Genomic DNA, 25,335 nt, shown 5'->3' with positions numbered 1-25,335 from the left:
TTAGCATGGTCAAGTCAGCTTCAACTGGCAAGCAGTTTGTTTTAAAACTGAAAGGAGGAATAGGATCGAACTTACAAATGATTGGAAGATATATTATCTACACGGATAAAAAATCAGAAAATAGCAACCAACCTGCTTTCCCAATACAAATAAAAGGAGGAAGAAGGAAAGCAATTTAATATATCCTGGTCAAGTAGTTACTTTTCTTTTTCTTTACTAACAGGACTTATCAAGATGGCTCTGGAAATTAGATGAATATAAGTAATGAATCATTGTAGACATTGGTGAAGTGCTTTATTTCTGTTTCTCCCAGCTCATTGTTTTTTGCTTGACAGTTTTCTCCCTCTCTCTCTCTCTTTTTTCTTGCTTGACAGTCTTTTTTATTCTTCAGCTAGTTAGCTCCTGACTTTCCTGGTCATAAGGTTGAACAAACAATTAAGAGGAAGAAGTTATAGTCTCTGTTTTTTCCCCCCCTCTCGCAATCTCAATCTCTTTCTCTTCCGCATATTAACATATTGATGGCACTGAATCATGAATGGACAATCTGATCTTAAGCTTGACTCTCCAGTTACCGCTGTGACTATATGATGAAGGCTATTGCTGTGTTTGAGACAGCCATCACATTCTCCAGCTTTAATGATCTCTCCTCTGAACAGATAATCTTGTATAATATGCACGAGGTAAAAAAATAATTTGAGTTTCTCTCAAATAATTCTAATGTCTATAATTCTTTACTTTTTTGCCTTTACTTGAATGGTTATTGCAGGAAAAGATCGTTTTTCTGACTTGATTTGTTTATATAACTCAGTTTTAATGAATAATAATATGGTACCATTCACTATTAATTTTCTTTTTGTCCTATATCAAGGTATAGATAGACCTGATTAATATTTAGCATTATATCCCAGAAGAAAGAAGAATTAATTAACCTTAATAATCAAGTCCTTTACCTAGACATGTTGCCCCTGCTTTAGCACTTGTTCTAAAGACTTAGAAGGTGAGTTAGCATTGACTTTAGCATCAGGACCAAGTTCACTTGGAAGTTATTAAGATAACATAATGGTCAAATTAACTGTTGAACAAAAATTTCCAGGGTGGGAAAACCAATAATTATTAGCAAATCCTGTTTAGATTTTAGCACTTTCCTTTCCCAGTATATTGGTCTGTCATAAAAAAAAAAATTATGATTGTAATTTCAGACTAGTTTAATCATGAATATTTAAATTGTAAAGTACTTTATTTTTAATATTATTAATATTTTACAAGGAGCCTGAAGTTATTATTAAAGAACCTCCGAGACTGATGAAGAGATATATATGAATATTGGGGGGTCTGGATGAAATGGTGAGGGACGGAGAAGAGCAAAAATCCAGTATTTTCAATAGAAGAGAAGAGAGCTGGTTAGAAAACCACTGGTTGTTTACTGCTGGTGACATCCACAGCAATGTCATGAGAAGAATTTGGTGGGGATGAGGAGTGCAGGGTTGTGGCAATTATTATAAAATTTTAGGGACTTAGTCATTGAATTAAATAATTTTATAGATAGAAAATTACTTCCTGATGTGATAAAAATGTATTAAGACATGAGTTAAATAGGGTGAACATAAACCTTACTTTGTCTGGGGCTGTCTTCATTTATGCCTGTTGTCTTGGCTAATTATTAATAGCACCTGTGGTAGTAATCCTCCAAGATGTGCACAGTGATCCTTATCTCCCAGTATTCACATTCTAGGTAATTCCCTCCAACATTGCACCAGTAGGTCTGTCTGACTAGTAGAATAAGCAAAAGTGTTTGTTACTTCTGAGATTTAGATACCAAGACACTGTGATTCATATGTTTCCCCTCCCGCCTTCCCTCTGCCCTCTGCTCCTCCTCCCCCTCTCTTCCTCCTCCTCCCTTTCTTTCTCTCTCTCTCTCTTCCTCCTCTTCCCTCCCTCTAAGGCTTAGAGTCTAAGCAATTACTTACCCTTAGGGAAGGCTGATGTCTCACCAGAAATAGTTTTCATAGGAAGTCTAAAGCTTTCTGTCTGCAGTCATTTGAAGCTTGAAAGCATATTGTCCCATCCAGTCAAGGGTTCAGATGACTATAGTTTGGTTCTGTATCTTGACTGCTACCTCATTAGAGACCTTGAAACAATCACCCAGCTAATCCTCTCCTTGATTTACAACCCTGAGAAAGTGTGTGAGATAATGAGCATTTGTTGTTTTAAGCAGCTAAATTTGGGGATAATTTGATATGCAGTAATATATAATAATGACAGCACCTCCTTTATTCCTAAAAGTGTTCTGATTTGGATGAAAAATTATAAAGTCATCTATATAAAGGTGATATGTTAACAGGAGTCTAATTTATGAACTTTTTAGAGATTTTTCTCTTTTATTGAAATTGGAGCTTTCACTATGACATTAATATGCAGACATGAAGGTTTCAAGACAGAAGCATTTGGTAGATCCAGAAGTTTAAATCGGAATTAATGAAAGATAGTATAGCAGAGTAAACATATTGAAATTTTGAATAAAATTGGCCTGAATTTGAATTCTGACCTCATCATTTACTATCTTTGAAGAATTACTTTTCTCTGTCTCAGTTTTATGAAGTAAAAAATGGTGATAATAGCAGTACCTCCTTCATGGACTTTTTTTTTTTTTTTTGAGATTAAAAATATGTAAAGCTCTTACAATGATTCTTAGCACATGTAACTATTCAGTAAGAGTTATCTATTATTTTTGTAATAAGATATTAGGTGGATATTTTTCTTCTGTTCTATTTATGCAGAAAGTTATTTTCTTTCCAATGATATTCTCAATGATTCATTCCTTAAGTAGTTTTATGTTTTTACTGTGTACCAGAAACCATAGAAAAACATCATCCCTTAAAGAACTTACAATACAGTTGATAAAATTTCCATATGCCTTTATATATATTGTCATATAACATATACAATAAATACACATACACACATATATGGATTATATATGTGTGCATCAGCTATAAAAATTATTCCACTCAAGGACTATACGATAAGGTACAGACTGTATACAAGGGAAAATGGGAGTGAGTTAAAAAAACTCTGGAATGTGAAATAAGAACGTGATAGCTTTCTAGACATGGTAAAGCATTTTGAAGCTTAATTGCTGTCAGTGTGGGAGAGAAAAATTTAGTAACCTTCAATATTGTGGTGATATTTCAATCGATGAGGAGATGGATGAATTCTCCATGAAAGTAAATTTGGAAAGAAATTCTTCCTCAAAGTGGTGGAAAGGTGAAGAGGTCTGCATGAGTGTGGGGTGAAAGGTGAAGCACACAGTCATATAAGTGAGGGAAAGGAGAAGGAAAGGAGCTAGTTTAGAACCAAGATAGTGTTAGAAAAAGATGATGTTCAACAGTATCAAATGCTGCAGAGAGATTTTTGTTTAAGAATTAAAAGTGGATTTTACATATCAGCGCCAGACAGTAGAAGCAAGATTTTAAGGAACTTAGGAGCACTGAAGAAATGAAGATGAGGCAAATGGTTTGTCTTGGTTCATGCAGTAGCCCTCCCTAAATGCTCTCAAAGGTTCACAAACCCCAAACAAGCACCTTCAGCATGCCATGTACTTCTTGCTGTGTTCCTAGGCCTGCCACTAGCAGCAGCTGGACCTCCTTCACACCTTGGCATTCCTGGGCATGTCCAAGCCCAGCATAAGAATGGCCATCTGTAGACTGCTTTGTAGTTCATGCTGGGCAGTTGACTTTGGTTTGCACATCCTAGGAAACCTCAGAACCAGGATACCTAATGGCTAGCTTCAGACCATTCCAGTGTACCACTCAACCACCTGCATGAGTGACACACTCATGGGGTGAACTCAGTGGGAACCAGAACCCCATTGAAGTGAGTTTTTCCCTGTGGATTTGGCCCCTGTATAGAAGCTTCTCCACTGTAGTTGCCCAGTCCTCATAGCTCATCAGCCTGGGGGTCACCTTTCAATTGATGTGCCAACAGCAATCAAAGCTCAACTACAACAGGTGATTGCACACAGTGCACTTGGGGTTGCACTTTGAGTGCCTGGTTTGGGTGAATGGGGAGGCTGTATTCTGAAGGACACCAAATATAAGCCTATCGTACCAAGATTGGAAGACATAGCAGCTATAGCTAACATATAGAAACAAAGACAGGCAGCCAAAAGGGGGAGACAAAGAAACACCTGCCAAATGAAAAGCAGGAGAAATCTCCAGAAAAAGAACTAAATGAAAAAGAGGCAAGTAAATTATCGGATGCAGAGTTCAAAACAATTGTTAAAGGTTGCTCAAGAAACTTAGTGAGAACTTCAACAGTATTAAAAAGAACACAAAAATCATAACCAGCCAGAAACAAAGAATACAGTAACTGAAATGAAGAATACAGTAGGAGGAATCAATAGAGACTAGATGAAGAAGAAAATCAAGTCAGCAATCAGAAAAACAAGGGAGCATAAAACACACAATCAGAGCAACAAAAAGAAAAAAAAAAAAAGAATAGTTTAAGAGATCCCTGGAACAACATCAAGTGTGTCAACATTTGCATCATAGGATAACCAGAAGGAGAAGAGAGAGAGCAAGGGACTGAGAACCTATTTGGAAAGATAATGACTGGAAACTTCTTTAACCTGGTGAGGGAAAAAGTTACACAAGTCCAGGAAGTGAAGAGGGTCCCAAAGAAGATGAATCCAAAGAGGTTTATACTGAGATACACAGTAACTAAAAGAGAGAATCTTGAAAGCAGCAAGAGAAAAGCAGTTAGTTACCTACAAGGGAGTCCCTATAAGACTGTCAGCTTATTTATCAACAGAAACTTTGTAGGCCAGAAAGGATTGGCATGAAATATTCAAAGTAATGAAGAGCAAAGACCTACAACCAAGATTATGCTACCCAGAAAAGCTATCATTTAGAATTGAAGGATAGAAGTGCCTCCTAGACAAGAAAAAGCTAAAGAAGTTCATCACCACCAAACCAGTATTACAAAGCATGTTAAAGGGTTGTCTTTAAAAGGAAGAAACAATAAAAATATGAATAATAAAATATCAATAAATACATATCTATCAACAATTACTTTAAATGCAAATGTAAGGACTGCTTTAGCCCTGGCTGGTGTGGCTCAGTGGATTGAATGCTGGCCTGTGAACAAAAAGGTCATCTGTTCAATACCCAGTCAGGGCACATGCCTGGGTTGCAGGCCAGGTCCCCAGTTGAGGGCATGTGAGAGCCAACCACACATTGATGTTTCTCTCCCTCTCTTTCTCCCTCCCTTCCCCTCTCTCTAAAAGTAAATAAATAAAATCTTAAAAAAAAAAAAACTTTTGTATCAACTTACTATAACTTTTAATTGTATGCCACACAAATATTCTCCTCAAAATAAAGGCATAAAATCAGCAACATTCTTATCTCACATGTCATACTTTAGCAATCATTATTCAATACTGACTGATCCAAATACTGAAAAGAATTCATAGTATATAACCAGGTATGTCATTTAAAAATTCACTTTCCCACCTTTTTAAAAAAGCTGTTATCATTGTCTTCAAAAAGTTAAGAATTTCATTTCAACCCTGTTTAATATAACCTTCTAAAACTACATGTAAAAATATCAATTTGCAAGCAGGTTCTCATTTGTATGACTTTGGAAGAACAATTGTATAGAGCTGCTGTCAGTTTAAAAAGATATCTCACAAACATCTCATTAACTTGTAAATCAATGACACATGTGAGATTAAAAATTCATAGACAAAAAAATAAAAAAAGAACTGCTTTAATCAAAAGACATATGGAGGCTGAATGGTTAAGAAAACATGATCCTTACATGACCCTTACAAGAGACTCACTTTCAACAGAAAGGCACATGCAGATGGAAAGTAAAAGAATGGAAAAAAGATATTTCATGAAGATGGAAATAAACAAAAAAAGCTTGGGTAGTAATATTTATACCAGAAAAAAACTTTAAAGGAAAGGCTATAATAAGAGATGAAGAAGGACCCAGCAATTTAACATCTGGGTATTTACCAGAAGAAACCCCAAAACAAAAATCAGAAGGACATAAGTATTCATATGTCCATTACACCATTATTTATAATAGCCAAAATATGGAGTCAATCTGAGTGTCCATCAACAGATGAATGGGTAAGGAAATGGTACATATAGACATGGAATATGACTCAGTCATTAAAAAATGTGAAATCTTGCCATCTACAATAACTAGGACAGACATGGACAGTATTGTGCTGAATGAAATAAGTCAGGGAAGACAAATTCCAGATGACTTCACTTACATGTGGAATCTAAAAAATACAGTAAACACAAGCAGAACAAAAACAGACTCATAGATACAGAGAACATTTTGATGGTTGCTAGATGGGAGAGGGGTTGGGGAGATGAGTGAAAAAGGTGAAGAGATGAAGAAGCACAAATTGGTAGTTACAGAATAGTCACAAGGATATAAAGTACAATGTAGGAAATATAGTCAATAATATTCTAATAACTATTTATGGTTTCAGATGGGTACTAGTTTTCTTGGGTTAATAATTTTGTAAGATATGTAAATACCTAATCACTGGTTTGTATACCAGAAACTAATATAATGCTGTATGTGATTTGTAATTGAAAAATAAAAAACAATTTTAAATAAATAAATAAAGATGGCAGTTATAGCCAACAATTTGAAGAGTGCGTAAAATGAGCAAAAACAGAACCATAGTTAAAAGCAAAGAGCCATTTATTTTTTTACTATAAATTCAGGATTTAAAACTTTAAAAAATTATTTTATTTATTTATGTTTATAAAGAGGGGAAGGGAGAGAAAACATCAATGTACGAGAGATACATGGATTGTTTGCCTCTCCCACATCCTCAGTTGGGGACACGGCCTGCAACCCAGGCATGTGCCCTGACTGGGAATTGAACCTGCAACCTTTTGCTTCACAGGCCAGTGCTCAATCCACTGAGCTACACCAGCTGGAGCAAGATTTTTTTTAATTAAAAAATTTGAACACCTAGAAATGGTAAATACCATCACAAAGCAAAGATATGATAGTTTAATCATTAGGAATTTACTCAAATATTTTGCATGCTAATTAATCAAAGAAGAAAAGCTATATAATTGTCCCCCACACACATGGCAGATAAAAATTTGGAGGGATATCTCAGCTGTGCGGGTACCCCATGATGAGCAAGGGGTCCCAGCCCTACACCAGCCCGCCACAGCCCAGAGTTCCAGTGCCAAAAAGAGAAGTTCCCACAATTTTTGGCTATAAAACACCAGTGGGTATTGTGGCTGAGTTTGATATAAGGCTTCTGGAGTCCCAGGCAGTTCCTCTTAAAGAGCCCACACATGGACTTACTCAGACTTATGCCTTCTGAGTTCCAGTGGTGGGGCAGCAACTCAAAAGGCACCAGGAACATACAGGGAAGAACTGAATTGTCTGGCATCAGGACAAGAGCTGGGGGGGGCAGCTTTCTCCCCAACAGAAGTGCTGGCAGATGCCATTGTTCTTTTCATAAGCCCTCCCTGCTCAGGGCTGGCAGGTGTATACCATATCTTAAACTCCACCAACCTGGCTATCACTATTTGCTCTACCCTGGTGATTTCCTTGAGACTCTGCCTCACCAAACATGTAAGCCCACCCAATCTCTTTCTAGTAGCTCTTCCACATAGATTCTTTTTTTTCTTTTTTTTTTTTTTGCTCATGCTTCAGACTTTCTTAATTTCTCTGAAACAAAGAGCATATGGCCTCAGTGTGCCCTGTGCCTCTTGTTAAGTGGCCCCTAGCTGGGCACTAGCAGCAGCCAGCCTTGGGTTTACAGCTTGGCCTCTCCTGGGCACCTCCAAGTCTAGCACAAGTAGCAGCCATCTGGAGATTGCTTTGTGGCTCATGCCTGGTGGTCCCAGGCAGAGCACAGGTGGTGGCCGACCTTGGTCTGTTTCTCCCAGGAAGGTCCCAAAACCAGTGAACCTGGTGGAAAGCCTCAGACCACACTGAAGCCCTACTCAACCACCTCCACAAGAGACACTCAAGGGATGGACTCAGCCAGCAATAGAGCCAGTTGAAGTAAGTCCTGCTAGGTCGGGTAGCCCTGCACAGGTGATCCATTGCAGCCAATCCTTGCAACTGAAGAGCTTAAAGGATAAATCCCTCCCATTGACATGGAAACAGCAATCAAGGCTCAATGACAAGAGGAGGTGTACACAGTCCACATGGGGTGGGGGGCAGGGGAGTGCCCCTGTACTGCCCAGCTTGGGTGACTGGGGAGGCTGTGTCACTGGACCCTACAGAACACCTACTACCTTAGGCCACTCTACTAAGCCTGGGAGACACAGTAGCTCTACCTAATACATAGAAAAAAGCATGGGGAGTCTGTCAAAATGAGAGAAATAAATTCCAAATGATAGAACAGAACAAAACTCCATTAGATCCAGTTTTAAAAATTGAGACTCTCAGTGTTGAAAGATGAAAAAGATGTATTTGGAGGGACTTCCTGAATATTATACAATTATAATGCTATAATTTATTTTAAGTTTATCCCTTATATTTTGTATTATGTGGGGATTATATTGCCCATAATTTATTTTTTGAAATTATTTTATTGTTTATTCTATTACAGTTGCACCAATTGCCTATAATATACCTTAAAATATTTTCATATAAGTTATATGAAGTATATCATGGGTTTAAGTTCATTTGCCTTTATAGTTAAGGGGCTGTTAACACCAGAGGTGCCCTAATCAGAATTTATATTCCTGGGGGCTGTTGGTTACTCTCTGAAGTACATTCCAGAGAATGTTATGACAAACAATTTAATTATCACCATTTAAACCAGTAACAAAATGTTTATTAGTTAACAAAAGGGATATTAGAAATAATTATTTTATGCTGAAATGAGTGGTGTTTAGGAAATATTGATGACTAACACTGTACATTTATTACCTCCCTTGCAAAAACAAGGCATAAGACTTTGAAAAAAAAACTCACACAAAATAGTGTTAATAGTGCCCTAGATCTTGAGTTTCAGTAACTCCATTTCTTGACTTCTAGAGAGTTGGTTAATGTTACCTTCAGAATATTATTGTGTCCATTTGAATCGAACAATTGACATAGTGCACTATCACAATGCTTAACAACACAGCAGAGTGTGGACTTGACCAAGCTTACAAAATAATCTTATATGACCGTTTGAGGCATGATCGCTGATAAATATTTTTATGTATAGTGGAATTTGTTTTGAAGTAACATACCACCTGACAGGTCATGAAGGGGAAATCATAGCACTTCTCCAGTGATAGGAGACCAAAGAATCTTATAATTATGAATGGTCAAATTGACTTATGTCAGTTTTCAACCAGGGGATATACATATACAGATAAGTAAGGTTTGGTGGCAGCTGTTATAAATAAGACAAATAAGACAATTGTCACATTTCCAGTATTTTCTAAATGTTTGTAAGTTTGCTTTGCAGACTTAATATTCATCCCATTTATTGTTCACGGCTTTTTTCAATTATGTGGTAATTACTTTAATGACCCTCATTATTCATCTCTCCTTGATAGACACATCCTCTGCCAGGTGAGTTTACCACTCCCTTCATCAAGAGGTAGAATATATTTCCCCTTCCACTGAATCTGTGTTTGGCCATATCACTAGCTTTGGCTGATGGAACACTGGAAGTCATGATATAAGCAAAAACTTGAAAAAGTGATTGTGTATTTTAATTTTTCTCTAGTAATTCTGCCAAAACCAGAAGAAAGTCATGCCTGGCCTAGTCTGCTGGTCCTAGGAGGCAGATGAGAGACATTGGAGCAGGGGTGTCCCAGGTAAAGCCAACCTAAAACAGAGTCCCTAGATGCAGATGGACAGGTGAGCCCAACTGAATTGAACTGACCTCTAGCAGACTCACAGACATTTATAATAATAAATGATTATTGCTATAAGCCATTGTTTTCTTATTATTTGTTAATCAGCAATAGCTAACTGATATAAATATAATTTCCATTTATATCTTTTATTAGTAAATATATAAAGTATCTGCCCCTTATATATCATATTACATGGGAATTATATCATTTTATTAATATAAAATATTTTGTTATATAAGTTTTTGCACAAAGGGAGAGACATTTATTTGGCATGGGTCTTTATTTTCTTCCAAATTGTACTGCTTTAAAAGTGAGATAATCCAATGAACAAACATCTTAAGGTCATTTACTCTCAAGGCTCCACGTCTGTACATTTTCTCTTGGTTTACATTACAGAAAGTCAGTCACTAGAGGTTTAGCTTTTCAGATGTGTAAGTAGTGCATTTTATTAACAAGGGCAGAAATGAATTTTTCATCAGTCACAAACCTTGTGGTAAAGAAAATGTTGCTGATTTTTACTGGGAACTGTACTTTTTTAAAAAAAGTATATTTTATTGATTATGTTGTTACAGTAGTTCCAACTTTTTTCCCTTTGCTCCCCTCTGCCTAGTACCCCCACTTCCCTCCAGCAATCCCACCCCCCTTAGTACATGTCCATGGGTTATGCATATAAGTTCTTTGGATTCACCCTTTCCTTTATTATTCTTAACTTTCCCCTGTCTATTTTGTACCAATCGATTATGCTTCTTAATCCCTGCACCATATCCCCATTTCTCCCCCTTACCACTCCCAGCTGATAATCCTCCAAATGATCCCCATACTTATGATTCTGTTCCTATTCTGGTTTGCTTAGTTGGATTTTGTTTTTATTTTTCAGATCCTGTTGTTGATAGTTGTGAGTCTGTTGTCATTTTAGTGTTCATAGTGTTGATCTTCTTTTTCTTAAGTCTCTTTGACATTTCATATAATAGTGGCTTGGTGATGATGAACTCTTTTAGCTTCACCTTGTCTGGGAAGCACTTCATCTGCCCTTCCGTTCCAAATGATAGCCTTGCTGGATAGAGTAGTCCTGGTTGCAGATTGCCTTTCATCACATTGAATACTTCTTGCCAGTCTCTTCCTGCCTGCGAGTGTCCTCTGAGAAATCAGCTGATAGCCCTATAGGCAACCCCTATAGCCAGCTCTCCACCTCTCTCTTGCTGTCCCCAGGACTCTCTATCTTTCACCTTTGGCATCTCAATCATGATGCGTCCTGGTGTGGTCCCCTAGGGGTCAAGCTTGCCTGGGACCCTCCGTGCTTCCCAGACCTGTATGTCCATCTCCTTTACAAAATTTGGGAAGTTTTCCTCATTTTTTCAATTCTTGCTTCCTCATTCTGCACTGGTTAACTGTTTTTTTCTTCCTTATGTTCCAAATCATTGATTTGAACCTCAGTTTCCTTCCCTTCACCATTGGTTTTGTGTGGATTTTCCTTCATTTCACTTAGCATAGCCTTCACTTCTTCTCTTATGCATTTGCCATATCCAAGCATATCTGTCAAGCCTGTGAGCATCTTTATCACCAGTATTTTGAGTTCTGCATCTGTTAGGTTGTCTATCTCCTCATCTATTAGGTTGGCTGTCTCCACGGAATTTGGAACTTTACTGTTTTAAAACCTTCCTGTCAATCCCTGGTTAGGGTACATGCAGGAAGCAACCAATGAACGCAGAAGGGGAACAACAAATTGATGTTTCTTTTCATCCCTCCCATTCTCTCTATAAAATCAATAATTTTTTTTGAGAAAAAAATTCCTAGAATGGTTAATGGCCACCTATCAACATCTTAAAGATCATGTATCTGTGTATTCATTTCTTTCTCTTATGAATTAATTTGTGTCGTTCCTTATCGACACCAAAGAAATTTTACATTACTAAGAGCTGAGCTACATCATCAAGTAAGATTAACATGGAAAAGATATATTAGGAATAAACTACCTTTAGCCCATCATGTGTTTGCTTCCTCTGTTAAGTATTAATTGACTATAAATGTATGGGATTATTACTGGGCTCTCTATTCTGTTCCATTGACCTATGTGTCTGTTTTTATGCCAGTATCAGGCTGTTTTGATTACTACAGCCTTATAGTATAATTTGATATTAGGAAGTGTGATTCTTTCAACTATATTCTTCTTTCTCAGGATTACTGTTGCTATGTGGGGTCTTTGTGGTTCCATATAAATTTTTGAAATATTTGTTCTAGTTCTGTGAAATACATTGTTGGAATCTTGATAGAAATTGCATTGAGTCTATAGATTGTTTTGGGTAGCATGGATATTTTAATGATGTTAATTCTTCCTATCCATGAACATAGTGTATGCTTCCAGTTATTTGTATCTTCCTCAATTTCTTTCTTCAATGTCTTATAATTTTCTGAGAATAAGACTTTTACATCCTTGGTTAGGTTTATTCCTAGGTATGTTATTCTTCTTGAAGCAATTGTGAATGGTATTGTTTTCTTAATTTCCCTTTCTGTTAGTTCATTATTGGCATATAAAAATGCAACTGATTTATGGATATTAATTTTGTATCCAGCTATTTTGCTGAATTCATTTATCAGTTCTAATAGCTTCTTGGTGGAATCTTTGAAGTTCTCTATGTACAATATCATGTCATCTGCAAATAAACACAGTTTTACTTCTTTCCTTTCAATTGGGATGCATTTTATTTCTTCTTCTAATCTGATTGCAGTGGCTAGGACTTCCAGTCTATGTTGAATAAGAGGTGAAAGTGGATATCCTTGTCTAGTTCCCAATCTTGAGGGGAATGCTTGCAGTTTTTGCCCCTTGAGTATAGACCACCTTCTTACACCACACACATGAATAAATTCAAAATAGATTGAAGACTTAAATTTTAAACCCAAACAATAAAAATCTTAAAAGAAATTATATGCAGCAAAATCTTAGACGTAGCTCGTAGCAATATTTTATCAGATATATCTTCCCAGACAAGGGAAACAAACAAAAATAAAGAAATGGCACTACATCAAACTAAAAAGCTTTTGCACAGCAAAGGAAAATATCAACAAAATGAAAAGACAATTCACAGAATAGGAGAACATATTTGCCAATACATGTGGTTAATAGCAAAACTTTATAAAGAACTAACAAAACAACATAAAAAACAAACAAACAACTCAATTAAAAAATGGGCAAAGACTTGAATAGACACTTCTCCAAAGAGGACATACAGATGGCCAATAGACATATGAAAACAGACTCAACATCACTAATTATCAGAGATATGCAAATTAAAGCCACAGTGAGATATCATCTCACACCTGTCAGAATGGCTATCATCAATAATCAACAAACAAGTGCTGGTGAGGATGCGGAGAAAAGGGAACACTTTTGCACTGTTAGTGGAAATACAGACTGATGCAACCACTGTGGAAAGCAGTATGGATACACCTCAAAAAATTAAACGTGGATCTGCCTTTTGACCCAGGGATTTCACTTCTGGGGATATATCTGAAGGAACCCAACACAATAATTCTAAAGAACATAAGCACCCCTTTATTCATTGCAATGTTATTTACAATCATAAAGATATAGGAGCAGCCCAAGTGTCCATCAGTAGATGAGTACATAAAACAACTATGGGACATTTACACAATGGAATACTACTCAGCCATAAAAAAATATTACCCTTTGGGATGGTATAGATGGATCTGGAGAACATTATGAAATAAGCCAGTCAGGCAAAAACAAACACCACATGATTTCACTCATGTGTGGAATCTAATGAACAATATGAACTAACAAGCAAAATAGAGACAGACCCATAGATGGAGAGCAGGATGACAGCTAAGATGAGGGAAGGTAGAGAGGGTGGAGAGATTGAGCAAAAAGGAAAAAGGACTCATGGACATGGACAACTGTGTGGTTATTGCAGGGAGGGAAAGGGGGTATAAGAAGACTAAATAGTAATGAAAAAAAAATACAATAAAAATAAAAAATACAGTCTAATTTAAAAAAAAGATATATAAGAAAAATATCTAATGTTCATCCAATGTTTTCTCTGATACAATTTTATTTTCTAAAAATAAAGGCATCATGTGGTATTCTTTAAAAAATTATTTTATGCACATATCAACCATATCAAATTAAATTGATTGTTTCCTTCTGGATGACTAAAAAATAATTCAAATGATGAATTCTCTACCAAAAATGAAATATGAAAACTTTAGAGAAGAGGTAATTTCAGTTTAAATTAATTTACTGATCAAAATTTTAGTTTATAATTTTTTCACTAACTAGAGTTACTCAAGTTTATTAAGGGAGGGAAATTAGCAGAATGAGGGGTTTATTTCCTTGTAAAATTTTTCTGCCTGTGTTCTTTAATCATGGTAACTACTGAAGGCTTCCTATGATCATATGTTACATGAATCATACCAATTTTAAAATTTTATTTATTTATTTATCATTTTAATTTTTTTCTATTACCATTTATCCCCCTATACACTCTTTTACCTCCATCCACCACCCTCCCCATCAAAATCACCACAATGTTTTTCATGCTGAGTTTTCTCTTTTTTTTTTTCTTTTTTTCCCTTCCCCTCACCCGCAGCATACCAATTTCATCCTAACTGTGAAATATTACCTTCTAAAATTGTATGCTTCTGGGACAAATTCTTTAAGGCAGTAGTGTAGGTGAGGTAGTGTTTTGGTGTCTGACAAATTTTGGTTGCTTGTCATGATGTTATTTATAACTTTATCCTAAAGCCTGAACAAATAAATAAGTCCAAGAGTTTTAGTTGCCTATGTTGACACACTTAGGGGGAACCTCGGAACATGAGGCATATCTGCTTTCCTGAGTGCTTGTGGACCTGACATAAAATAGCTTTGTGAGGGTGAATGAGACTAAAGTGGAAGTCTGAGTGGTCTCCAACAAAGATGATCATTACCACAGTGCAGACATCTTTGTCATCTGTTTCAAGATGTTACTGGGGTTTGAAGAAACTTTTAGAGTCTCATTCTCTCTTTCTCACAGAGGAAGACTCTGATATTTCAATACAACATTTTTTTTCCCATTCACAATGTTTGTGGCAAAAATGTATGACTACTTTTGATTAAAAACAGAAAACTTTGTCCTATTCACTTTAGATAATATTTTATATATGTTTTATATAATTTATATTGATGTTAGAATGAACTTTATTTTTAAGACTATGCATAGCTTTGACATAAATTTTTAAAGTATGTTTTATTGATTATGTTGTTACAGTAGTCTCAATTTTTTTCCTTTTCTCCCCTCTGCCCAGTACCCCTCTTCCCTCCAGTAATCCCACCCCCCAGAGTTCATGTCCATGGGTCATGCATATAAGTTCTTTGGATTCACCCTTTTCTATATTATTCTTAACTTCCCCCTGTCTATTTTGTACCAAACAATTATGCTTCTTAGTCTCTGCACCGTTTCCCCATTTCTCCTTCTACCTCCAAGCTGATAACCCTCCAAATGATCCTCATATTTACGATTCTATTCTTATTCTGGTTTGCTTAGTTGGATTTTGTTTTACTTTTTAGATTCAGTTGTTGATGGTTGTGAGTTTATTGTCACTTTAATGTTCATAATTTGATCTTCTTTTTCTTAAGTAAGTCCCTTTGACATTTCATATAATAATGGCTTGGTGTTGATGAACTCCTTTAGCTTTACTTTGTCTAGGAAGCACTTCATCTGCTTTTCCATTCTAAATGATAGCTTTGCTGGATAGAGTAATCTTGGTTGTAAGTCCTCGTTTTTCATCACTTTGAATATTTCTTGCCACTCCCTTCCTGTTTGAAAAGTTTCTTTATAGGAAACTTTCTTCTTTTCTCTTGCAGCTGTTAAGACTCTCTCTTTTTCTTGGATCTTTGGCATTTTAATTATGATGTGTCTTGGAGTGGTCCTCCTTCGGTCTAGCTTGTTCGGGACTCTCTGTGCTTCCTGGACTTGTATGTCTATTTTCTTCATTAAATTTGGGAAGTTTTTCATCATTGTTTTTTCACATAAGCTTTTAATTTTTGCTCTTCCTCTTCTTCTGGCACCCCTATGATTTGGATGTTGGCATGTTTAAAGTTGTCCCAGAGGTTCTTAATCCTCTCCTCATATTTTTTTTCAATTTTTGTTTCCTCTTTCTGTACTGGTTGACTGTATTTTTCTTCCTTATGTTCCAAATTGTTTATTTGAACCCTGGTTTCTTTCCCTTCACCATTGGTTTTGTGTGGATTTTCCTTTGTTTCATTTAGCATAGCCTTCACTTATTCCCTTATGCATTTGTTGTACTTAAGCATATCTGTCAAGCCTGCGAGCATCTTTATCGCCAGTGTTTTGAACTCTTCATCTGTTAGGTTGGTTATCTCCTCGTCACTTAGTTCTCCCACTGGAACCTTGATCTATTTTCTCTGTTGGGCCATACTTTTCTGTTGCCTCACCATGACAGGCTCCTGTGTTTGTTTGCCTCTGTGTCTTAGGTAGAGCTGTCACACCTGTTACATTGTTAAGTGGCGGAGCCTTAGGTATTCATCAGTACAGGGAGACCCGTTTCACCACATTGTGGCATTGTATGTTGGGGAGGCGTCTGAGAAGGAACAATGCTGCCTGCTCAGCAGTCGCTCTTTTTCCAGGCACCTCTCCCACATCTACAAGGGACTGGCACCTCTCTTGCTGTTGCCCTGGCCATTGTTCCCAGAGTGGGTGGGTCTGTGGAAATTCTAGGGCCATGGGGGCCCTTTAAACAAGCACTCTGCTGAAAGACTGGCAGTTTCTCCTCAGTCCCAACCCCCATTGGTTTTCACAACCAGAAGCAATGAGGCTTTATTTTCCCCAGCGTTGGAACCATGAACTGTGGGGTCTGGTCTGGTGCTGGGAATGCTCCCCAGGTGTCTCTCCCTCTCTCATAGCCCTGACAGGATACCAGTCTGAATTATTTGGCCTTCTTGGTGGTGACTCTTTCCTGGAGGAAGAGCGCTCCTGGAGTGATGGCTGGGCAGAAAATCTTCTGGCAGGGCCATAGGAAAAACTGCCTCAGCTGGTTTTTCTACCTCCTCATAAATAACTTCCTCCTCTGAATCAGACTCCTCATCCTCCTGTGTGCTTAGTCCTGGTTTTTTAGCCCATATAGGCATGAGGGTTCTGACTAGCTCCCAATAATAGGTGTTGAACTCCAATAGAAAAACCACTATTATGTAAAGATTTTAGCTTATCTCCTGCCTTCTCCTAAATCTTAATATCCAAAGTCCCTTTATCAAGAAAAGCAGGATAATATTCTTTAAGAGTCTGTAAAAGCTGAGTGAGATGCTGCTGTTTCAGGGTACATCCTGCTGTGCAAAGAAGCTGCTGTGACACTGGCAGGTAAACTTCTTGTTCCTTTGATAAACCTGACCCATTTTAAATGACAAAAGGGCTTGTTTTGTTTTGCTTTCAATTTAAGTTTCTTTGATCTCCTCTGCTTGCATTGAGCCCTGGATGACTAGCTACTGAGGGGTTTTAATGTAATGGGTCAAAGATGTACTGTTGATGCAAAACAGTGAGGGAGGGCTGCCAGAAATACTGGGTACCCTAACCCCGCTTATGGGTCTCGGTTTGTCCCCCAAGCATCTAAAACTGTGAGAGGGGGCTCGAATGCGCCAGATGATGAATATTTATATCGCGCATTACTGACCAAGCCGAAAGTTACATTAAATCGTTTTCGAGGTGTCTATGCCTGGCACTAATCCCTTCTGGAAAGCGATCTTCAGAGTCCCGCTAAAACTGAAACACTCATTTACTGTGCGCTTTCTTTACATGGGCGAATGGAGGAAAGAGACAGAAAGTGAAAGGGCCACAAGAGGCGGTCTGGGAAATGATCCCCTCTCTCTTACCTTCACGCATCCTCTGACCTTACTGGCAAGCGCTAGATGTTGTCTGCCCTTACCTTGAGCTGATGCGCTCACTCCAACCCGTTTGTTGACACGTGGTCCACAGTGAAGGTTTATAACCTTTGATTGTCCCTGTCCCGGGCACCAGATTTCATGGGCCTTAGACTAGCAGAGTCCACGGTGTTGTGGATGAAATGAATAAATGCACATGGATTGCAAGAATCCTGTGGAGAAGAGGGGACAAAACTGGCCACTTTCTAAAGGAGAAAGGGCAATTTGCCCCTGTCCGAACAAGCTTTTATTAACCTTTTATTGCCTTGTATGATGATTACTTTTATATAACAGAGAGAAGAATGTTATACATGCATGGATGATAAAGACAACTTATCTAGCCATATCCTGTCCTTGAAAATCAGCCCAGAATAGATTCTAAGAAATTGCTTCAAGGTTACACACTGAACATCTGTTGTTCTCAGCCCACAATGAGGGGGTCCTTTAGCAGAAAGCAAGCTTTTAAGCAGGTCTGGTTCCCCACAGGAAAACCAGAGTGTGGAGTGGGTCTTGTGTGCAAACACCCCCCCCCCCCCAGTGGTTTTCCAAATCTGGGGCTGAGCTACATTTGCCACCACCAAGCACCCTGGCTTCTCATACATCCCTAGTTTTTAAACATCAGGCATGCTTTCTGCTGGCCTGCCAATGCCTCTGCTGCCATTGCTGCCACTGCTGCCACCACCACTACTGCCACCACCACACCACGTCCTCTTCGCCCCAGCTCCATCCCTCCTACCTGTCTGGGTGAGTATTTCTTCTTTATTTCTTTATTTGTTGGAATTCCATGCAGCTTGATTTTCTGGAACTTCTGGTTGTCTCTAGTTTTGAGGTAGTTGTATTCCTTCTTAGTTATGGAGGGAGAGACCTAGCATGTCTGTCTAGGTCTCCATCTTGGCTGGAAGTCTGACATAGATTTTTAAATTCTACGACATATCTGAGTTTAATGAAAATAAATAATTAGTGAGTTATCTAAGAGTTCTAGTCACTTGTGTAAACAGGAAGAATGGGATGTCATTTGTTGATAAAGAAAAAATTTCTTGTGTGATGAGATATGTATTTTGGGTGAGAAATTGACGTTTATATTTAAGTGAATGAGAGGCCTCACCTGAAAATGTTTTTTGTACTAACTGAGTGACATTATGCATAATTATTTGTTACAGTTGTTGGTGTGTATTGTATATAGGTTATGATGTTCACTTGAAGAACATCCCACTAACAAGGTTTGTATAATACAACATATAAAGAAACTTGGTGCCCCAGAGTTTTAAAAGTTATTAATAATAGTGAGTTAAGGTAGTTACTGAAGATTTAGGTACCCATAAATTGTTGTCCCTGAGGATTTCTACCTTGAAAACCTTGCAAATGATGGTTTCTGTTTTCTACTTGTCTGCCTCAGTAAGCGAATTCATTTTTTTCAGGAGCCACTTAAGGTCAATGATATGACTATGTCAGCTTTAAATGATGTTGTCCCTCACACATATAAGCTAGACTTCCATTGTTATGACTAATGTTGAGGGTGGTACTGTCAAGAAGCTACCAGAGTGTCTAGGGGGAGATTAAGTAAAGAGAAACACCAACAGTATTGCACATGTCAATTTGTCTTTAAATAAAAATACTTAATTAAATATTTGTATTTCATGATGCAATGAAGTTAAATAAAAATTTTAAACAACAATTGGAGAGTACTATTCTATAATGAAATATGCAGAATAACTAGGCTAGACTGTGCTATATTACTATGGGGAAAAGAAGTCAAAGTAAATATCTAATTGGGTTAATTTCTGTAAATTTTATAATTTCTGTAATTAACTTCAAATGGAATTTCTTTATCAGTTTTTCTCCTCTGATTCTCCAAGGCTCTTCATTATAGCAAATTATTTCAGTGCTGTGTCACAGAGACTCGATTCTTGAATCCTAGCAAAGGCACATGTCTCATTAATGTTGATGTGAGAGACATCTGTGATGAGCCTATGCACAAAGCTGATCTGTACAGCTGATCTGAAGTGAGAACAGTGGTTCTGAAGTGAGATATATTGGGAAGGAAGACACCACCAAAATGAGGTGATTACATCTCTGTTCTCATAAATGACCCCATAACCTGATTTATATATTGAATTCCTTAAGGCTTAAATGTACAGACTCTTCAAATATATTGTCCCCTAAAATGTTGAAAGTGAATTGAAGGGTTGAGTCAACTTTCAGGGGAATTTAAGCTCCTTAAACCCACTTTTTCTTGGATATGCTGGAACTTAGATAATCCTGAAAGTTGTTTCAATCCTTTATTTAGTTTTTAGAAAGTTTCTGGCCTCTAATTCCACAATGGCAAACTCTTTTTTTCACAAGCTATTCTCTTTTTCTTAAATGAAAAAAAGAATGCTTAGGATATGTGGCAAAAACATATTAAAAGAATTTAAAATAGCCGTTTTTCTCCAGTAATACATGTCTGGCTTAGATTTTATTACTGGAATGCACTCTACAGTGAGTGTGAAGTAATGAAAGGAAAATACTATTGGAAGCAGGTGACATTAAAAATAGCGATGTTTTCTTCCAGCCAAGATGGAGGCCTGGACAGACATGCTGCATCTCCCTTCACAACTAAGACGGAATACAACTACCTCAAAACTAGAGTCAACCAGAAGTTCTAGAAAATCAAGCTGCATGAAAAGTCCAACAAACAAAGATATAAAGAAGAAATACTCATCCAGACAAGTAGGAGGGGTGAAGCTAGGGTGGAGAGGATGCCATATGGTAGCAGCCGCAGCAGCAGTGGCAGCAGCAGACCAACAGAAAGTGCAGTCAAACATTTAAAAAAGTCAAGAAGGACATGTGGGAAGCTCTCTCAGCACCAGACCAGAGCAGACCAGACCGCGCAGCTCATGGTACCAGCACCAGGTGAAATAAAGCCTCATTGCTTCTAACTGTGTAAACAAGTGGGGGTTGGGGCGGAGGCAGGGTCCACTTATTTAAAGGGCCTCCATGGTCCTAGAACATTTGCAACCCACCTACTCTGGTAATGATGGCCGGGAGAACAGCTAGAAAGGTGCTAGTCCCATATGGAAGTGGGAGAAGTGCATGGAAAAGGGGTGAGTGCTGAGCAAGTGGCATTGGTCCCTCTCAGACTTCTCCACAAACAGTGCCACAATGTGGTGAAATGGGTTGACCTGTACTGACAAATACCTAAGGCTACACCCCTTAAATGTAACAGGTATGACAGATCTACCTAAGACACAGAGGCAAACAAACACAGGAGCCTGTCAAGTTGAGGAGACAGAGAAGTATGGCCCAAAAGGGGGAATGGATCAAGGTTCCAGTGGGAGAACAAAGCAGAGAGGGGATAGACAACCTAACAGATGTAGAGTTCAAAATGCTGGTGATAAAGATGCTCACAGACTTGACAGATATCCTTAAGTATGACAAATGCATAAGGAAGAGTGAAGGCTAATCTAAATGAAACAAGAAAATCAACACCAAATCAGGGGTGAAGGGATGAAAACCAGGGTTCAAATCAATGATTTGGAACATAAGGAAAAAAATAACAGTCAACTAGTATAGAATGAGGAAACAAGAATTGAAAATAATGAGGAGAGGCTGAGGAACCTCTGGGACAACTTTAAATGTGCCAACATCCAAACCATAGTGGTGCCAGAAGGAGAAGAGGAAGAGCAAGAAATTGAAAGCTTATGTGAAAAAATAATGAAGGAAAACTTCCCAAATTTGATGAAGGAAATAGATGTACAAGTCCAGGAAGCAGAGAGTCCCAAACAAGATAGACCCAAGGAGGACCACACCAAGACACATCATAATTAAAATGTCAAAGTTTAAGGATAAAGACAGAATCTTAAAATGAGCAAGAGAAAAGAAGTCAGCTGACTTCTCAAAAGAAACTTTGTAGGCAAGAAGGGACTGACAAGAAGTATTTAATGTGATGAAAAACAAGGACCTATAACAAAAAATTCTCTATCTAGCAAAGCTATCATTTAGAATGCAAGGGTTGATAAAGTGCTTCCCAGACAAGGTAAAGCTAAAGGAGTTCACCATACCAAGCCATTATTATATGAAATGTCAAAGGAACTTACTTAAGAAAAAGATCAAAATTATGAACATTAAAATGACAATAAATTCACAACTATCAACAACTGAATCTAAAAAATAAGAATAAAGCCCAACTAAGCAAACCAGAAGAGGAACAGAGTCATAGGTATGGAGATCATTTAGAGGATTATCAGCTGGGAGAGGGAAGGGGGAGAAATTGGGCAATGGTGCAGGGATTAAGGAGTATAATTGGTTGGTATAAAATAGACAGAGGGAAATTAAGAATAACATAGAAAAGGGTGAAGCAAAGAAGTTAATATGCATGACCCATGGACATAAATTAAGGGGGGTGGGATTGCTGGAGGGAAGGGGGGTACTGGGCAGAGGGGAGCAAAGGGAAAAAATTGGGATTACTGTAACAACATAATCAATAAAATATACTTAAAAAAGAAAAAGGAAAGAGAAAATCCAGAAATTTTCGATTTGCAGGGCTGAAGAATGCAAATATTTTTCACCTCTATCCAATGAAAGAGAACCAAATAGAGACCCCGCAGCTCAGTGCTTGAAGGCCTGGGCCTGTGGGAGGATACAGAGAAACCAGGAGCTAAGCTTGGGCACATGCACCCCATCCTCGAGTGGAACACAGTGTGATAACCCCACCTCCACTCCAGCGATTTGTCTTCCAGACAATTTAGAGGGAGAACCTAGGGCTACTTTTGGAACAGCCTGCTCTTTGCATGACAAGTGAACAAAACAGACGCAGTCCCTACTCCTCTGGCGGTCAGTTGATTCTGAAAAATTCGAGTTACAAATGACATTTTAGTAACACTTATGACTTTGGCATTTGCAATACCTGATATGATCTTGGAACAGATATGAACTTTCCATTTAACTATGTCTGTGTCCCCAGAAATGTATGATTGAGAAGTCTAATTATGAATTTCAAACTTTCAGTAGAGACTCTTCAAAATGGGTGACCCACACATAGTCAATAATGGAAATTCTAGACTTAAGAGAAAAAAAAATTACAACTACGAAACGTTCTGTGTGATAGAATCAGTTAAGACTCAGCCTCTGGCTACAGGTCACATTGGGGTGTGGCCATCACACCCTTTGTTAAGACCTCCTGCGAGTTCAGGGTGCCCACCTTGGAGTGGAGGTATGTCTGCAAAAACACTTCCTGTGGCTTCAGCATAAGGAGCGGAGTGAAAACAAGCAGAAAGTTAATGAAGTTCTGAAGAGGGTCTCACTGCCAGAGGAGATGCCAGGATGGACTGAAAGAGGCTGTGGCCATTTATGACTTAAAACAGTGTCTGGGCTCTGACCCTTGTGGCTCAGTGGGGTCAGCGTCATCCCACAAAGCGAAAGGTCGCCCGTTCAATTCCTGGTCCTGGCACACGCCTGGGTTGCAGGTTGGTCCCTGGTTGGGGGCATGCAAGAGACAACTGATCATGTTTCTCACATTGATGTTTCTCTCCCTCTCTTACTCCCTCCCTTCTCATGTCTCTAAAAAGTAAATAAATAAAATCTAAAAAAGAAAAAGGTGATGTTTTGTTTTCATGGTCTCTTTTCTAAAGAATGATGGCTAAAAGAAAATCCTGCCACTTTAAAAGTGAATTCTGAACATGAAGTGGAAAATAAAAGCAAGACATTTTTATAGCAATATCAAATTAGAAATAAACATGAAGTACCTTTTTAGCCACTGACTTATATAATCTCCAGGGCATTTCTCTGACTTTCTCACTATACCTCACCATACTATAGGCATAAATTCATAATGCTGATTTCCAGCCACGTATCAATGACAAAGATAACAGTATTGAGAACTATCTAAAATAAATTAAAAAATTGGTGATTAGATAATGAAAGTTGATGCCTAATGAATTATAAAAATTAAATTGGCTAATAGGTTTGTATTTTTGGCTTTTCTACTTTTAATGTTGAGATATTGAAATTAAGCTGTATAGAAAAAGAAATAAAACATTAACGTGAAGTTATCAGTGGGCAAATTCTAGAAGAATAATAAACTAAGTATTCATACAATAATGTATAGAACTCTATTTTGAAAACCAAAGGAAGATAAATCATTTTATGAATTAGTAATATATTACAATAGTGCTAATTACCCTTATGCTGCTATAATTAAGTCATGCCATGATTAAGAGTGTCTGCCTTCTCACTTATAAATAAATATTTTAAGCCATTATCTTGGCATTCCATGCAGTTTTCAGGGAAGAATTTATCTTTGTGAACTACAAATCAAACCTTAAATTACATGGACAAATTTGCTATTTTCTGCATTTGTCACTTGTAGTGATGTGTGGAAATTAAGATAAGGGTTCAAAGTCTTAATTCACTTGTGTTAAGCAAAGGGGAGAATAAAACAAAAAATAGTAATAATCGTACCAATGAAAATCTGGAAAGAAGTAGATTTTGGGACTAAATGAATTTACCATCAATTTTTATTCTGTTTCATTTGTTAGCCTTCTCTGCATAATTTTAATCTATCTATCTTTATTTATTTTTTATTCATTTATTTATTTGCATAATTTTTAAAATTGTTGTTTTATTACACTTGTCCCATTTCCCCCCATTGCTCTCTCTTGTCCTGCCCCCCATTTTCCCACAGTAAATCCTTGCCCTGTTCATGTCCATGGGTCATTCATACTACATCTTTGACTAGCCCCTTCTCCTTCTCCCCCTTCTCCCAATCGCCTCCTCCCCTCTGGTCACTGTCTGTCCCTGGTTTCCATGCCTCTGGTTCTACTTTGCTCATTTGTTTCTTTTGTTCATTAAGTTCCTGTATTAGGTGAGATCATATAGTATTTGTCTTCCGTTGCCTGCCTTATTTCACTAAGCATAAAACTCTCCAGTTCCATCCATGTTGTCACAAAATGTAGGAGTTCCTTCTTTCTTTCTGCTGCATAGTATTCCATTTTGTAAATGTACCACCGTTTTTTGATCCACTCATCTACAGATGGGCACTTAGGTTGTTTCTAGCACTTGGCTATTGTAAATAGTGCTGCTATGAACATAAGGGTGCATAGGTTCTTTTGAATTGGTGTTCAGGATTCTTTCAGTATAATCCTAGCAGTGGAGTTACTGGATCAAAAAGACAGTTCCATTTTTAGTTTTTTGAAGAAATTCCATACTGTTTTCCATAATGGCTGTGCCAGTCTGCATTCCCACCAACAGTGCACTAGGGTTCTCTATTCTCCATGTTCTCACCAGCATTTGTTGTTTGTTGATTTGTTGATGATTGCCATTCTGACTGGTGTGAGGTGATATCTCACTGTGGTTTTAATTTGCATCTCTCTGATGGCTATTTTGGAGATCAAATGCTTATGCAAAGTATCATTAGCAAATATGTTTTCCCATATGGTTGGTTTCCTTTTCATCTTGCTGATGTTTTCTTTCACTGAGCAGAAACCTTTTAGTTTGATGTAGTCCCACTTGTTTATTCTTTTCTCTATTTCCTTTGCTCTAGGAGATATATTGGCAAAAATATTGCAGTGTGGG

This window comes from Furipterus horrens, unplaced genomic scaffold (assembly GCF_987537825.1).
Source record: "Furipterus horrens unplaced genomic scaffold, mFurHor1.1.pri manual_scaffold_3, whole genome shotgun sequence".
NCBI classification, from domain to species: domain Eukaryota; kingdom Metazoa; phylum Chordata; class Mammalia; order Chiroptera; family Furipteridae; genus Furipterus; species Furipterus horrens.
This window is presented reverse-complemented; position numbering follows the sequence as displayed.